The sequence below is a fragment of the Panthera onca genome, chromosome X, assembly GCF_046562875.1.
Source record: "Panthera onca isolate mPanOnc1 chromosome X, mPanOnc1 haplotype 2, whole genome shotgun sequence".
NCBI lineage: Eukaryota > Metazoa > Chordata > Mammalia > Carnivora > Felidae > Panthera > Panthera onca.
In genome coordinates, this window is record NC_138357.1 from 46,423,339 (window position 1) to 46,439,751 (window position 16,413).

The 16,413-nt window shown below is 40.3% G+C and overlaps 1 pseudogene; it reads right to left on the reverse strand.

Annotated features, from left to right (window-relative positions):
• LOC145713740 (NADH dehydrogenase [ubiquinone] 1 beta subcomplex subunit 5, mitochondrial pseudogene) overlaps nt 1–13,260 on the reverse strand; it is a 54,628-nt pseudogene extending 41,368 nt beyond the window's left edge.
• Nucleotides 13,261–16,413: the final 3,153 nt, after the last annotated feature.

A 16,413-nucleotide genomic window follows, 5' to 3' on the forward strand; every position in this document is an offset into this window, starting at 1 on the left:
TTCTCAGCTTCCTCTTTTTCCATAACTTTATCTTCTGGTTTCACCTATTCTCTCCACTGTTTCTTCAGTCTGAGCTGTCGTCGTTTCCATTTTGTTTTGCATTTCGTTTAAAGCGTTTTTCAGCTCCTCCTGACTGTTCCTTAGTCCCTTGATCTCTGTAGCAAGAGATTCTCCGCTGTCCTCTATACTGTTTTCAAGCCCAGCGATTAATTTTATGACTATTAGTCTAAATTCACTTTCTGTTATATTATTTAAATCCTTTTTGATCAGTTCATTGGCTGTTGTTGTTTCCTGGAGATTCTTCTGAGGGGAATTCTTCCGTTTGGTCATTTTGGATAGTGTTTGGAGTGGTGTGGACCTGCAGGGCACTTCCCCTGTGCTGTGGTGTATAACTGGAGTTGGTAGGCGGGGCAGCAGTCAGACCTGGTGTCTGCCCCCAGCCCACCGCTGGGGCCAAAGTCAGACTGGTGTGTGCCTTCTCTTCCCCTCTCCTAGGGGCGGGATTCACTGTGGGGTGGCCTGGCCTGTCTGGGCTACTTGCACACTGCCAGGCTTGTGGTGCTGGGAATCTGGCGTATTAGCTGGGGTGGGTAAGCAAGGTGCACAGGGGCAGGAGGGGTAGGCTTAGCTCGCTTCTCCTTAGGTGATCCACCTCAGGAGGGGCCCTGTGGCAGCAGGGGGGAGTCAGACCCGCTGACGGAGGGGTGGCTCTACAGAAGCACAGCGTTGGGTGTTTGCGCGTAGCAAGCAAGTTCCTTGGAAGGAACTGGTTCCTTTTGGGATTTTGGCTGGGGGTTGGGTGAGGGAGATGGCGCTGGCGAGCACCTTTGTTCCCCAACCAACTGAGCTCTGTCGTCCGGGGGCTCAGCAACTCTCCCTCCCTTTGTCCTCCAGGCTTCCCGCTTTCTGAGCAGAGCTGTTCACTTATGACCTCCCAGATGCTAAGTCGAGCTTGCTGTCGGAACACACTCCGTCCAGCCCCTCTGCTTTTGCCAGCCAGACTCGGGGGCTCTGCTTGGCCGGTGGGCCGCCCCTCTGCCCCGGCTCCCTCCCGCCAGTCCGTGGAGCACGCACTGCCTCGCTGCCCTTCCTACCCTCTTCCGTGGGCCTCTCGTCTGCGCTTGGCTCCAGAAACTCCGTTCTGCTAGTCTTCTGGTGGTTTTCTGGGTTAGTTAGGCAGGTGTAGGTGGAATCTAAGTGATCAGCAGGGCGCGCGGTGAGCCCAGCGTCCTCCTAAGCCGCCATCTTCGGAACCCTCCATTTATAGCATTTTTTAGCTCCTCCTGACTGTTCCTTAGTCCCTTGATCTCTGTAGCAATAGATTCTCTGCTGTCCTCTATACTGTTTCCAAGCCCAGCAATTAATTTTATGACTATTATTCTAAATTCACTTTCTGTTATATTGTTTAAATCGTTTTTGATCAGTTTGTTAGCTGTTGTTATTTCCTGGAGATTCTTTTGAGAGGAATTCTTCTGTTTCGTCATTTTGGATAGTCCCTGGAGTGGTGCAGAACTGCAGGGCACTTCCCCTGTGCTGTCTTGAATAACTGGAGTTGGTGGGCGGGGCCACAGTCAGACCTGATGTCTGCCCCCAGCCCACCGCTGGGGCCACAGTCAGACTTGTGTGTACCTTCTCTTCCCCTCTCCTAGGGGCGGGATTCACTGTGGGGTGGTGTGGTCCATCTGGGCTACTTGCACACTGCCAGGCTTGTGGTGCTGGGGATCTGGCATATTAGCAGGGGTGGATCAGCAAGGTGCACAGGGGTGGGAGGGGCAGGCTCAGCTCACTTATCCTTTGCCGATCCGCTTCGGGAAGGGCCCTGCGGCACTGGGAGGGAGTCAGACCCTCCGCTGGAGGGATGGATCCTCAGAAGCACAGTGTTGGGTGTTTGTTCAGTGCAAGCAAGTTCCTTGGCAGGAACTGGTTCCCTTTGGGATTTTGGCTGGGGGATGGGCGAGGGAGATGGCACTGGCAAGCGCCTTTGTTCCCCTCCAAGCTGAGTTCTGTTGTCCAGGGCTCAACAACTCTCCCTCCCGTTGTCCTCCAGCCTTCCCGCTCTCTGAGCAGCACTGTTAACTTATACCTTCCAGGTGTTAAGTCCTGCTTGCTGTCAGAACACACTCCGTCTGGCCCCTCCGCTTTTGCAAGCCAGACTCGGGGGCTCAGCTTTGCCGACGGGCTGCCCCTCCATCCCGGCTCCCTCCTGCCAGTCCGTGTAGGGCGCACCTCCTCTCCGCCCTTCCTACCCTGTTCCGTGGGCCTCTTGTCTGCACTTGGCTCCAGAGAATCCATTCTGCTAGTCTTCTGGCGGTTATCTGGGTTATTTAGGCAGGTGTAGGTGGACTCTAAGTGATCAGCAGGACGTAGTGAGCCCAGCGTCCTCCTACACCTCCATCTTCCCTCCTGAGATATAAACTGTAGTTTCAAAAGCAATAGGTCATCTGGATGTCTTCTTTAGCGAAGTGTCTATTCATGTTTCCTGCCCATTTCTTCACTGGATTATTTGTGTTTTGTGTGTGGAGTTTGGTGAGCTCTTTATAGATTTTGGATACTAGCCCTTTGTCCGATATGTCATTTACAAATATCTTTTCCAATTTCCGTTGGTTGCCGTTTACTTTTGATTGTTTCCTTTGCTGTGCAGAAGCATTTTATCTTCATGAGGTCCCAATAGGTCATGTTTGCTTTTAATTCCCTTGCCTTTGGGCATGTGTCAAGTAAGAAATTGCTGTGGCTGAGGTCAGAGAGTTCTTTTCCTGCTTTCTCCTCTAGTGTTTTGATGGTTTCCTGTCTCACATTCAAGTCCTTTATCCATTTTGAGTTTATTTTTGTGAATCGTGTAAGAAAGTGGTCTAGTTTCATTTTTCTGCATGTTGCTGTCCAGTTCTCCCAGCACCATTTGTTAAAGAGACTGTCTTTTTTCCATTGGATATTCTTTCCTGCTTTGCCAAAGATTAGTTGACCATACTTTTGTGGGTCTAGTTGAAAAGATGCTCAGCATCGCTCTTCATCCGGGAAATACAAATCAAAACCACACTCAGATATCACTTCACGACAGTCAGAGTGGCCAAAATGAACAAATCAGGAGACTATAGATGCTGGAGAGGTTGTGGAGAAACAGGAACCCTCTTGCACTGTTGGTGGGAATGCAAACTGGTGCAGCCACTCTGGAAAACAGTGTGGAGGTTCCTCAAAAAATTAAAAATAGAGCTACCCTATGACCCAGCAGTAGCGCTGCTAGGAATTGACCCAAGGGATACAGGAGTACTGATGCATAGGGGCACTTGTACCCCAATGTTTATAGCAGCACTCTCAACAACAGCCAAATTGTGGAAAAAGCCTAAATGTCCATCAACTGATGAATGGATAAAGAAATTGTGGTTTAGATACACAATGGAGTACTATGTGGCAATGAGAAGGAATGAAATATGGCCCTTTGTAGCAACGTGGATGGAACAGGAGAGTGATGCTATGTGAAATAAGCCATACAGAGAAAGACAGATGCCATATGTTTTCACTCTTATGTGGATCCTGAGAAACTTAACAGAAACCCATGGGGGAGGGGAAGGGAAAAAAAAAACAAAACAAAAAGAAGTTAGAGTGGGAGAGAGAGCCAAAGCATAAGAGACTCTTAAAAACTGAGAACAAACTGAGGGTTGATGGGGGGTGGGAAGGAGGGGAGAGTAGGTGATAGGCATTGAAGAGGGCATCTTTTGGGATGAGCACTGGGTGTTGTATGGAAACTAATTTGACAATAAATATCATATATTAAAAAAATAAAAAAATTAAAAATTAAAAAAAAAAAGCAATATGTATTTATCTTAGGTAAAATAGATAATATGGAAGAGAGGGGAAAAAAGCATTACCCCAAAACATACAACCAACAGACGGCCCCTGAAAGTTTTAATCTGCATTATATTCTTCACGAATGCATTACATTCTTGCGTATGCAGGTATTTTATGTTTGTTCATGTATGCATATGGTTGTATATTTATATAGGAAAGGTAAGATCTTCTAACCTAAATGTCATGGTAATGGATTAATTTATGTCCTGAACAAGATATGTCCAAACCTCAACCTCTGAACTTGTGATGGAACCTTATTTGGAAACAAGGTCTATGCACACATAGTTAAGGACCTTGAGATCTAGGGTAGTCCCTAAATCTAATGAGTGTTGTTCTTATAAGAGAAACAAAAGGAGGCATCACACACAAGGAAGAAGGCCATGTGAAGATAAGGCAGAGGTTAGAGTTATGCTGGCACAAACCACAGAAGACCAGGAACCACCAGACACTGGAAGAGTCAAGAATGAATTTTGCCCTAGAGCCTTCAGAGGAAGCATGGCCCTGTCTGACACCTTGATTTTGGGCTTCTGACATTCAGAACTATGAAAGAATACATTTTTGATATTTCAAACTACAGAATTTGTGGAGACTTGTTATGGCATCCTAGGCAATTAACACACTCACTACAACATATCCCATATATCACTGTGAATAATCCTTAGACAATATCTGAACCTAGTGAGAATAAAGTGGCTTGTGACCTTGGTGAGAATGCATCATTGCAATCATGGAGACAGAAGCAGTGAGATAAAGATTTGGTGCGAAGTGAAGGTCAAAATCTCTGGAACTTTGATTTTGAAGGGGAGGGGGTGGGCAGAAAGATGGAGAGACAGAGTGAGAGGCTTATGTCTGCATGGGAATTAGGGGTCAGAGAAGGGAATTTTTTTCTTTCTTTTTATGTTTTTTTTTAACTTGTTTTATTTTTTATTATTTTTAATTTACATCCAAATTAGTTAGCATATAGCGTGCTACAATGATTTTAGGAGTAGATTCCTTAGTGCCCCTTACCCATTTAGCTCATCCCCCCCAACCCCTCCCGTAACCCTCAGTTTGTTCTCCATATTTATGAGTCTCTTCTATTTTGTCCCCCTCCCTGTTTTGATATTATTTTTGTTTCCCTTCCCTTATGTTCATCTGTTTTGTCTCTTAAAGTCCTCATATGAGTGAAGTCATATGATTTTTGTCTTTCTCTGACTGACTAGTTTCACTTAGCATAATACCCTCCAGTTCTATCCACGTAGTTGCACATGGCAAGATTTCATTCTTTTTGATTGCTGAGTAATACTCCATTGTATATAGATACCACATCTTTATCCATTCATCCATCGATGGACATTTGGGCTCTTTCCATACTTTGGCTATTGTTGATAGTGCTGCTATAAACATGGGGGTGCATGTGTCCCTTCGAAACAGCACACCTGTATCCCTTGGATAGATGCCTAGTAGTGCAATTGCTGGGTCGTAGGGTAGTCCTATTTTTAGTTTTTTTGGGGGAACTTCCATACTGTTTTCCAGAGTGGCTACACCAGCTTGCATTCCCAAAGGGAATTAAAAAAAATATTTGATGCCCTGAAGTTTGAACAAGTTTAAAAGTTAATGTTTAAGAGTTATTTCATCTCAGATTTAACCGTTGAATTTTCCAGTATATTCATTTTCCTCCTTATCCTCTTATTTACACTACATAATTAATGGAACACTTTCAATGGACAGTATGGGTTTTAAGCCAATATATATTTAGTTATTAGTGAATGAAAGAACTGACAAGTGTATGTCAAAGAAATGCTAGTAAATCTTGGTTTTCTGCATCTCAGGGAGACAGCAGTTGGCTGAAATTCTGGTGTGATATGGTTGGATAACGCATGGTCTGAAGGCTCCTGCAATGGTGACTCCAGGACTGGTCTAGAATATTCCTGTAAATGTATTAACCTATGGAGCAGTCCAAGAGCAGCAGTTAGGCAAGTACCACACCTTGCTGCCATGATGTGCTCTATCACTGAGGTGAGTTAAAAACAGGCCTGTCCTTTTAACCATATGTGGAATTTAAGAACCAGAACAGGTGAACATAGGGAAAGGGCAAAAAAAGAGAGAAGGAAGCAAACCGTCAGAGACACTTAACTGTAGATAACAAACTAAGGGTTGCTGGAGGGGAGGTAGGCCAGGGATGGACTAAATGGATGATTGGGTATTAAGGAGGTCACTTGTTGTGTTGAGCACTGAATGTTATATGTAAGTGATGAATCACTAAATTCTACTCCTGAAACCAATATTACATTATATGTTAACTAAGTAGAATTTAAATAGAATTTTGAAAAAGAAAAAAACACAGAGCTGTCTTATTGCATCATTAATTATAATAGACAAGATATGGAAGCAACCCAAGTGTCTATCAATAGGCAAATGGATAAAGAATATGTGATACACACACACACACACACACACACACACACACACACACACCACAGTGGAATATTACCCAGCCATAAAAAGAATGAAATCTTGCCATTCACAATAACATGGATGGACTTAGAGGGCATTATACTCAGTAAAACAAGTCAGACAAACAGGCAAATACCATATGATTTCACTTATATTTGGAATCTAGTAAACAAAACAAATGAACGAACAAAACATAACAGAAACAAGCTCATAAATACAGAGAACAAACGTGGTTGCCAGATGGTAGGAGATGAAGGGGGGATGGGTGAAATAGATGGAGGGGATTAAGAGATACAAAACGGAAGTTATAAGATAAATAAGTCGTGGGGATGAAAAGTACACCACAGACAATATAGTCAATAATATTTTAATAACTTTGTATGGTGACAAAGGGTGTCTACGCTAATAGTAGTGAGCGTTTTGTAATGTATATAATTGTTGAAACACACTTCGTACACCTAAAACTAATATAATATTCTGTGTCACCTGCACTTCAATAAAAAAAAGCAAACAAAAAGTAAACGAATAAGCAGTCCTGTCTGCCCAGGGTGGGGAACTGGATTAGGGTCTGCTCAGAAGCATGATGTTGAGCATTGCTTATAAGCTTCTGATTCACCCAAGAAACTAGGGATCCTTCTGTCTACAAGATTTTAAACACAAGGTGTATAAGAGAAATATATGCTTCTTTCATAAGGATATCTATATTTTCGTTAGGAGAAACAGTGAGAAATACCTTTTCACTATGCCTGCCTTAGCCCTGAAGCTCAGCCAGCCTCTATTGCTGCGTCTCAACTTTTAAAGGGCCCTTGAAGTCCCACTACATGCCATATATTCTGAGTAGGTTTTCTCATTTTTCCCTTGGGACACTTGTGTGGCAAAAGTATCCTGAGTCCCATTTCACAGATGGCAAAGCTCATGCTCACAAAACCAAATTCACCTCTCCAGTTAAATGGCAGGATGGGAATGAGGTTCCATCCTTCACCCTCTCTTGAGGACACAGAGCAGGCTTGCTTTTAGAAGATGGGTTTCTAAGCCTTGATAAATGAGCATTTCACACTCCCCTGATATTGTGGCACCATGGGTATTCATCCAAAAAGCCCCTTTTAACAATGATGGTAGTAATGCACATGTATGTTCATGTACGTGTACATTCTTCATTTCATAAACACTCATTATATTCAATTTTATAGGAGAACCAAGTAGGTTTCAAAATTGAATTGATTCTGTGTGTGTGTGTGTGTGTGTGTGTGTGTGTGTGTGTGTGTTTCCTCTGGCTCAACCACCCCATCTCAAGTGTAGCTCTAGATTCAGTTCATACAAGGGGTGGGTTCTGAACTCAGATTTAGATATCCCAGAAAATGATGGACACCAAGGAATTACTGCCATGAAGTGAAAAATTCCCAAAAACTTTGGCTGAAACCATTCAACCAAGATCACAAACTCCATCTTTCCTTCTTCCTTGCTGAGCCTCCTGGTCTGTGCCTCAGACCTGCAATTCTGGCTCTGGCTATCAAGTGGCATCCGTCTCCATTTTCTTTTTCAAATAAACCAAGCAAAGAATAAGAAAAGTCTTGGAATCATTTGTTTACTAAGATTATGTTTGGAAAATTCATATGTATATTAAAGCAGTTCCATTTGCTGTTGGCCCCAAACCTATATCGCATTTAGTGATGTATTTTTTCCCCTCTTCAGTGCAGGTTGACCATGTCCACAATGTAGCATGTCCCTCCCAGAGACAAATTTTCTCCCTCCACCACCCCACCCCCATACAGGCTTCCCAGTCTCAGTCCAGTGCCCCATTCTCTCTCAGGCACCTCCTACCTGTCCTGTTCTGCCCTGCCCTAAGCCCACCTGCCTTACCTCCTACTGCCATGGTGCAACACTATCGCCTGTGTATCATTTTAAGAATGTCCTGGGGTATATATATATATATATATATATATATATATATATATATATATCATCTATACATATATCTATACATATATCTATCTATCTATCTATCTAACCCATCAGTTCTATCAGACAGAATTTAAATTATATAAATTATTGTATACAGTTGGTTCACATGCTAGGTCTTAAGGGAAGGTGTTTTTGTTTGTTTGGTTGGTTGCTTGGTTGGTTTTTGGTTTTTGCCCCTTGAATAAACAAACCTCTTGTAGAGAAATTGATGGTGGAAGTACGTTGGTGCCACCTCGTGACAGGAGCCTGAGCTGCAGTTTGAGCATGGCTGAGCAGGAAGGTGGGAGGGAGGGGCTGTGGTGAAAACCCACCAGACAGCTTTCAGGACATCTGAGTAGAAAGGGGGCATTCCCAAGGGTACAGAGACATTCTCAAGGGTGCCTGTGTGAGGTGTCCAGACTCTTTCCATGCTGAATAAAAGCTCTAGGCCACTGGAACAACAAGATCACTTTGATTTTATGCCTTGAGACCTCTGGATAAATAGGTATATGCCTATATAAACAAAAAATGGATCTGTGCCCTTTATGATCATTGTAACCTGTTTTAGCACATTTTTTTACCATCTTTCTATGTAAACACATATTTCAATGATAATATTTTCAATTATTTTACAAAATTTCACTTATTTTTTAAATAAAGACCAGTTGTGGCATCATATGAATGGCCCAACATTTATTTCTCCAATACTAGTAATGTAAATATAGTTCTTTTACCACATTTTCTATTACAAACAATAGTATGTTAACATTCTCTCTTCTTAAAGTTTATTTATTTATTTTGAGAGAGAGAGAGAGAGAGAGAGAGAGAGAGAGAGAGAGAACGAGTGGGGGAGGGGCAGAAAGGGAGGGGGGCAGAAAGTCCAAAGCGGGCTGGGTGCTGACAGCAGAGAGCCCAGTGTGGGACTGTAACTCATGGACTGCAAGATCATGACCTGAGCTGAAGTCGGATCCTTAACTGGCTGAGCCACCCAGGCAGCCCTCTCTTGTCTTAATTTTAAATCCAGTACAGTTAACATGCAGTGTTCTGTTAGTTTCAGGTGTACAATATACTGATTCAACAATTCTATACATTACTTAGTGCCTATCATGATAAGTCTTCTCTTAATCCCCTTCACCTACATCACCCACCTCCTCTCTGGTACTATCAGTTCTCTGTAGCTAAAGAGTCTGTTTCATAGTGTTTTGTGGTCTCTCTCTCTCTCTCTCTCTCTCTCTCTCTCTCTTTTCCTTTGCTCATTTGTTTTGTTTCTCAAATTCCACATAGGAGTGAAATCGTATGGTATCTGTCTTTGTCTGACTGACTTATTTCACTTGGCATTATACTCTCTAGCTCCATCCATGTTGCTACAAATGGCAAGATTTCATTTTTTTTTTTATGGCTGAGCGATATTCCATTGTATATATATACTACTTTTTATCCATGAATCAATCGGTGGAACTTGGGCTGCCTCCATAATTTGTCTATGGTAAATAATACCACAATAAGCAGAGAGGTGCATGTACCTTCTCGAATTAGTGTTTTTGTATTCTTTGGGTAAATACCCAGCAGTGAAATTACTGGATCGTACGGTAGTTACATTTTAACTTCTTGAGGAAGCTCCATACTGTTTTCCAGAGTGACTGAGGCAGCTTGCATTCCCATCAACAGTGCAAGGGGGTTCCTTTTTCTGCACATCCTCTCCAACATTTGTAGTTTCTTGTGTTTTTGATGGGGGTCATTCTGACAGGTGTGAGGTGATATCTCACTGTGGTTTTGATTTGCATTTCCCTGATGATGAGTGATGTTGAGCATCTTTTCATGTGTCTTTTGGCCATCTGGATGTCTTCTTTGGAGAAATGTCTGTTCATGTCTTCTGCCCATTTTTTAATTGGATTATTTGTCTTTTGGGTGTTGATTTGTATACATTCTTCATAAATTTTGGATGCTAAGCCCTTTTATTATTTAATTTACTTTTAAAATTTACATTCAAGTTAGTTAGCACATAGTGCATCAATGATTTCAGGAGTAGATACCTTAATGCCCCTTACCCATTTAGCTCATACCCCCTCTCACAACGCCTCCAGTAATCCTCTGTTTGTTCTCCATACTTAAGAGTCTCTTACGTTTTGTCCCCCTCCCTGTTTTTATGTTATTTTTTCCCTCCCTTCCGTTATGTCCATCTGTCTTGTACCTTAAAGTCCTCATATGTGTGAAGTCATATGATATTTGTCTTTCTCTGACTAATTTTGCTTAGCATAATACCCTCTAGTTCCATCCATGTAGTTTCAAATGACAAGATTTCATTCTTTTTGATTGCCGAGTAATACTCCATTGTGTGTGTGTGTGTGTGTGTGTGTGTGTGTGTGTGTGTGTGTATCCCTGATGATGAGTGATGTTGTGCATTTTTTCATGTGTCGGTTATGGATGCTAAGACTTTATCAGATATATCGTTTGGAAATATCTTCTCCCATTGAGTAGTTTGTCCTTTAGTTTCGATTTTTTTCCTTTGCTGTGTAGAAACTTGTTATTTCGATGTAGTCCCAATAGTTTATTTTTGCTTGTGTTTCTCTTGCCTCAGGAGTCATATCCAAAAAAGAAAAAAAAAAGGAATTGTTACAGTCGGTGTCAGAGAAATTACTGCCTGTGCTCCTTTCTAAGATGTTTTATATTTTCAGGACTCACATTTAGTTCCTTAATCTATTTTAAGTTCATTTTTGTGTGTGGTGTAGGATTGTGGTCTGGTTTTATTCTTTGGCATGTAGCTGTCCAGCTTTCCCAACATCATTTGTTGAAGAGACTGTCTATTTCCCACTGGATATTCTTGCCTCCTTTGTCAAAGATCAATTGACCAAATAGTCATGGGCTTATTTCTGGGATCTCTATTCTGTGCCACTGATCTGTGTGTCCATTTTTGTGCCAGTGCCATACTGTTTTGAGTACTACAGTTTTGTGATATAAGTTGAAGTCTGGAATTTTGATACCTCCAGCTTTGTTTTCCTTTCCAATATTGCTTTGGCTGTTCGGCGTCTCTTATGGTCCCATACAAATTTTAGGATTGCTTGTTCGAGTTCTGTGAAAAATGCTGTTGGTATTTTTTGACAGCGATTCCATTAAATCTGTAGACTGTTCAGGATAGCATGGACATTTTAACAGTGTTTGTTCTTCCTATCCATGAGCATGGGATGTCTTCCCATTTGTGCTGTCTTCAATTTCTCTCATCAATGTTTTATAGTTTTCAGAGTACAGGTCTTTTATATCCTTGGTTATGTTTATTCCTAGGCATTTTATTATTTTTGATACCATTGTAAATGGGATTGTTTTCTTAATTTCTCTTTCTGCTGCTTCATTATTAGTGTGTAGACATGCAACAGCTTTCTGTACGTTGATTTTGTATCCTGAGACCTTACTGAATTCATTTATCATTACTAGTAGTTTTTGGGGTAGAGTCTTTAGGGTTTTCTATATATGGTATCATGTTTTTCTGCCAATAGTGAACGTTTTACTTCTTTCGTACCAATTTGGATGCCTTGTATTCCTTTTTCTTGTCTGATGGCTGCGCCTAGGACTTCTGGTACTATGTTGAATAAAAGTGGTGAGAGTGGACATCCTTGTCTTGTTGCTGACACTAGGAGGGGAAATCTTTCAGTTTCTCCACGTTGAGTATGATGTTCACTGTGGGATTTTCGTATATGGCTTTTATTATGTTGAGGTATGTTTCCTCTGAACCAACTTTGTTGAACGTTTTTACCATAAATGGATCTTATACTTTGTAAATGCTTTCTCTGCATCTTTCTAAATGATGACATGGTTCTTTTTTTTGTCACTGAAAAATTGTTTATTCAGGGGTTAATGGTTTATATAGTTAGTTCAATATTTATGTAATTTAAAATTATGAATTACCTGTGAGTAATCTAGATATCTACAATACAGACATTTGTGTAAACTACTATATTTCTTGGTATTTAACATAATTGGACTTCTCTAACTTCCAATTATGAGTCAAATAAAACATTAAACTTTCGAAGTTACACCGTTGGGAGTTCACAAATTCCTATTTGTTCAAGTTTCTATATTTACCTATATACCTTCTTATAGGAGGAAGCCAAAACCCACAAATCAAAAGTTTTAATCTGCCCTTCACAATGGGTACCAAGTCATCATAATGTACACTTTAAATATCTTACAATATTGTCCACTATGCCCCAATACAATAAAGCTGAAAAAAATGAAATCCCACACTAAAGTCTTAATCTGAACCAATGCTGAGAAATAGAGCAATAGAAGGCCTTTTATTCATCGCTTGAGCAAAAATACAGAATATATTTTTAATTAATATACTTATACCTAAAGAGAATATACTTTGTATTTAGATAAATAAGAGATTCGATGTTGGGAGTTGCTTTTGGAGAATGATCAATCAGCGCCTTATCAATGGAAGGATACTGATACAAGGGACCATTGCCTCTGGGATGCATTAACTAACCTTGGTACTTCCAGTTACTTTAACCATAAATCAGACTTTTCAGCTTCAATTTGAAAAATAGCCATTGTCTTTTCATAATTCTTTTCAGGGCCATCGAAGAAAGTTCTGGAAATCCATCTTGATATAGGATGCTTGAAACATTCCCAGTGTTCCAGAATTTGGCCTTCTGGAATTTCTGCTAACTCAGGCTTCACCAATGAATATATTCACCAGAGTTATGCCAATTGCTACTGGAATCCCACTCAACAAAAATGTAGAATTTCATTAAACTCAAATAACACCTGTCATAGAATCCAGAAGGTTTGGTGGTAAACAGTCTTTTCTCATTGTTTCCACTGTGTCGCACTGAGCTGCAGTCTTCAGAAAGCCATGGGTGAGGAAGCCCTTGAATCCAAGCTGAGTGCCGAGACAGTGGCCAGAGAGAGTGGACACTGCAGTGACAGAAACCCACTGTAATGAACTCATGACCACCATGGCTACTGCAAGCAATTCGGATCATATGGTTCTTATCCTTTCTTTTATTAAAGTGGTAAATCACGTTGGTTGATTTGCAAATATTGAACCACTCTTGTATCCAATGACTAAACCCCCTTGATTGTGGTGAATTATTTTTTAAGTGTATTGCTGGATTCGGTTTGACAATATTTTCTTGAGGATTTTCACACCTATGTTCATCAAAGTGATTGGCCTGTACTTCTCTCTCTCTCTCTCTCTCTCTCTCTCTCTCTGTCTCTCTCTTTCTCTGTCTCTCTGTAATGTCTTTATCTGGCTTTAGTATCAGGCTACTACTGGCCTGATAGAATGAATTTGGAAGATTTCCTTCCTCTTCTATTCCTTTTTTGGAATAGTTTGAGAAGATTAGGTATTAACTCTTCTTTCAATGATTGGTAGAATTCACCTGTGAAGTCATCTGGTCCTGGACTTTTGTTTCTTGGGATATTTTTGTTTTGTTTTCTTTTGTTTCATTACTGATTCTGTTTCATTGCTGTTAGTTGTTCTGTTCAAATTTTCTATTTCTTCCCTATTCAGTTTTGGGAGGTTACATGTTTCTAGGTATTTATCCATCTCTTCCAGTTTGCCCAGTTTGTTGGGATATAATTTTTCATACTATTCTCTTATAATCCTTTGCATCTCTGTGATGTCAGTTGTTATTTATCTTCTTTCATTTGTGATTTTGTTTATTTGACTCCTCTCTCTTTTTATGATGAGTCTGGCTAATGATTGATCACTTCTGTTGATCTTTCCAAGGAACCAACTCCTAGGTTCATTGATCTGTTCTTTTGTTTTTTGTTTTGTTTTGTTTTGTTTCTTTTTCATTTATCTCTTCTCTAATCTTTATTATTTCCTTCCTTCTATTGTTTTTGGATTTTGTTTGTTCTTTTTCTAGTTCCTGGAGGTGTAAGGTTAGATTGTTTACTTTTAGATTTTTCTTGCTTCTTCAGGTAGGACTGCATTGCTGTAAACTTCCTCCTTAGGACAGCTTTTGCTGCATCCCAAAGATTTTGGATTGCTGTGTTTTCTTCTTCTTTTATCTCCATGTATTTTTATTTTAATTCCCCGTTTATTTATTTGTTAGCCCATTCATTGTTTAGTAGCATGTTATTTAACTTCCATGTATTTGTGCTAGTTCCAGATTTTTCTCTTGTGGTTCTTTTCCTGTTTCACAGCACTGTGGTCAGAAAAGGTGCATGGTGGTATGACTTTGATCCTTTTGAATTTGTTGAGACTGTCTTGTGGCCTAATATGTGATATATTCTGGAGAATGTTCCATGTGCACTCGGAGAAAAATGTGTATTCTGCTGTTTCTGGATGGAATGTTCTGAATATATGTGTTAAATCCGTCTGGTCCAAAGTGTCATTCAAAGACATTGCTTCCTTGTTGATTTTCTGTTTAGGAGATCCACCCATTGATGTCAGTGGGCTGTTAAAGCCCCCTACTATTATCGTATTATTATGAATTGCCTTCTTTATGTTTGTTATGAACGGCTTTATGTATTTGGATGCTCTCATGTCAGGTGCATAAATATTTACAATTGTTATATCTTCTTGTTGCATTGTCCCCTTTATGATTATATAATGTGCTTCTTTGTCCCCTCTTACAGTTCTTGTTTAAAATCTATTTTGCCCAATATAAGTATTGCTACCTTGGCTTTCTTTTCATATCTATATGCATGATAAATGTTTCTCCATCACTTCATTTGCAATCTGCATGTGTCTTTAGGTCTGTAGTGAGTCTCTTGCAAGCAACATATAAATGTGTCTTGCTTTTTCACATTTCTGTCACCCTATGTCTTTTGATCAGAGCGGTTAGTCCATTTACATTAAAATTAGAGATAGGTAGGTAATCATTACCATTCTGTTACCCAATTTATGGTGGTTTTTGTGGTTTTTCTCTGTTCCTTACTTTTCTTGCTCTCTTTCTTCACAGTTAGTTGGCTTTTTTATTGATAAACTTGGATTCCTTTCTCTTTAGTTTTTGCTTATCTGTTACTGTTTTTTTTTTTTTCTTTTACCGTTCAGCTTGTATATAATATCTTGTGCAAATAGTTGATGGCTGGTTAAGTTTGAACTCATTCTTTACTCCTCTCCCCTCACCCCACGTTTTGGGTGTATGTTGCCATAATTTACATCCGTTTGTTTTGAGAGACCCTTCGACTGTTTTTTATAGATGTACTTATTTTTACCGCTTTGATGCTTCCTACATTTCTTATTTCTGCTTATGGTATTTCCTTTCCACTCAAAGAATCCCCTTTAACATTTCTTGTAGGGATGGTTTAGTGATCATGGATTCCTTTAGCTTTTGTTTGTCTGGGAAACTCTTTACCTGTCCTTATATTCTGAATGGTAGCCTTCCTGGATAGAATATTCTTGGCTGCAGATTTTTTAGTTTTGCCACTTTGAATATATCATGCCACTCCCTTCTGGCCTCCAAAGCTTCTGTTAAAAAATCCACTGATCGCTTTATGGGGTTTACCTTGTATGGAATGGTTTTCTTTCCTCTTGCTGCTTTTAAAATTATCTCATTGCCACTGCTTTTTACCATTTTAAGTATTATGTGTTGGTGTTGACCACTTTAGGTTGATTTTTGGGGGGGCCGCCTGTGCTTCCTGGATCTGGATTTCTCTTTCCTTCCCTAGATTTGGGATGTTTTCTTCAGCTATTATTTTTTCAAATTAATTTTCTGCCCCCTTTTCTCTCTCTTTTCCTTCTGGAGCCCCTATAATGTGAACGTTATTACGCTTGATGGTGTCACTGAGGTCCCAAAGTCTGTTTTCATTTTGTGTTTTGTTTCTTCTCAACCGTCCAGCTTGGTTGCTTTCCATTACCCTGCCCCCCAGGTTGCTGATATGATCTGCTTCATCTAGTCTACTATTCTTTATATCTGGTGTATTTTTAATTTCAGTTATTGGGTTCTTCATCCCTGATTGTTTCTTTTTTATGATTTCTATCTCTTTGTTCAGGGTCTCACTGAGGTCCTCCAAACTTTTCTCGCATCTCATGGTATCTTTATGATCATTACTGTCAATTCTCTGTCAGACATACTACTCAATCCCCATTTCACTTAGGTCTCTTGCTGTGATTTTGTCTTGTTCCTCCATTTGGGACATATTCCTCTGTCTCCTTATTTTGTCTAACTCTCTGCACCTGTTTCTGTGTGTTAGGAAAGTTAACCACATCCCCTGCTCTTAAAACCAGTGGCCTTATGAAGA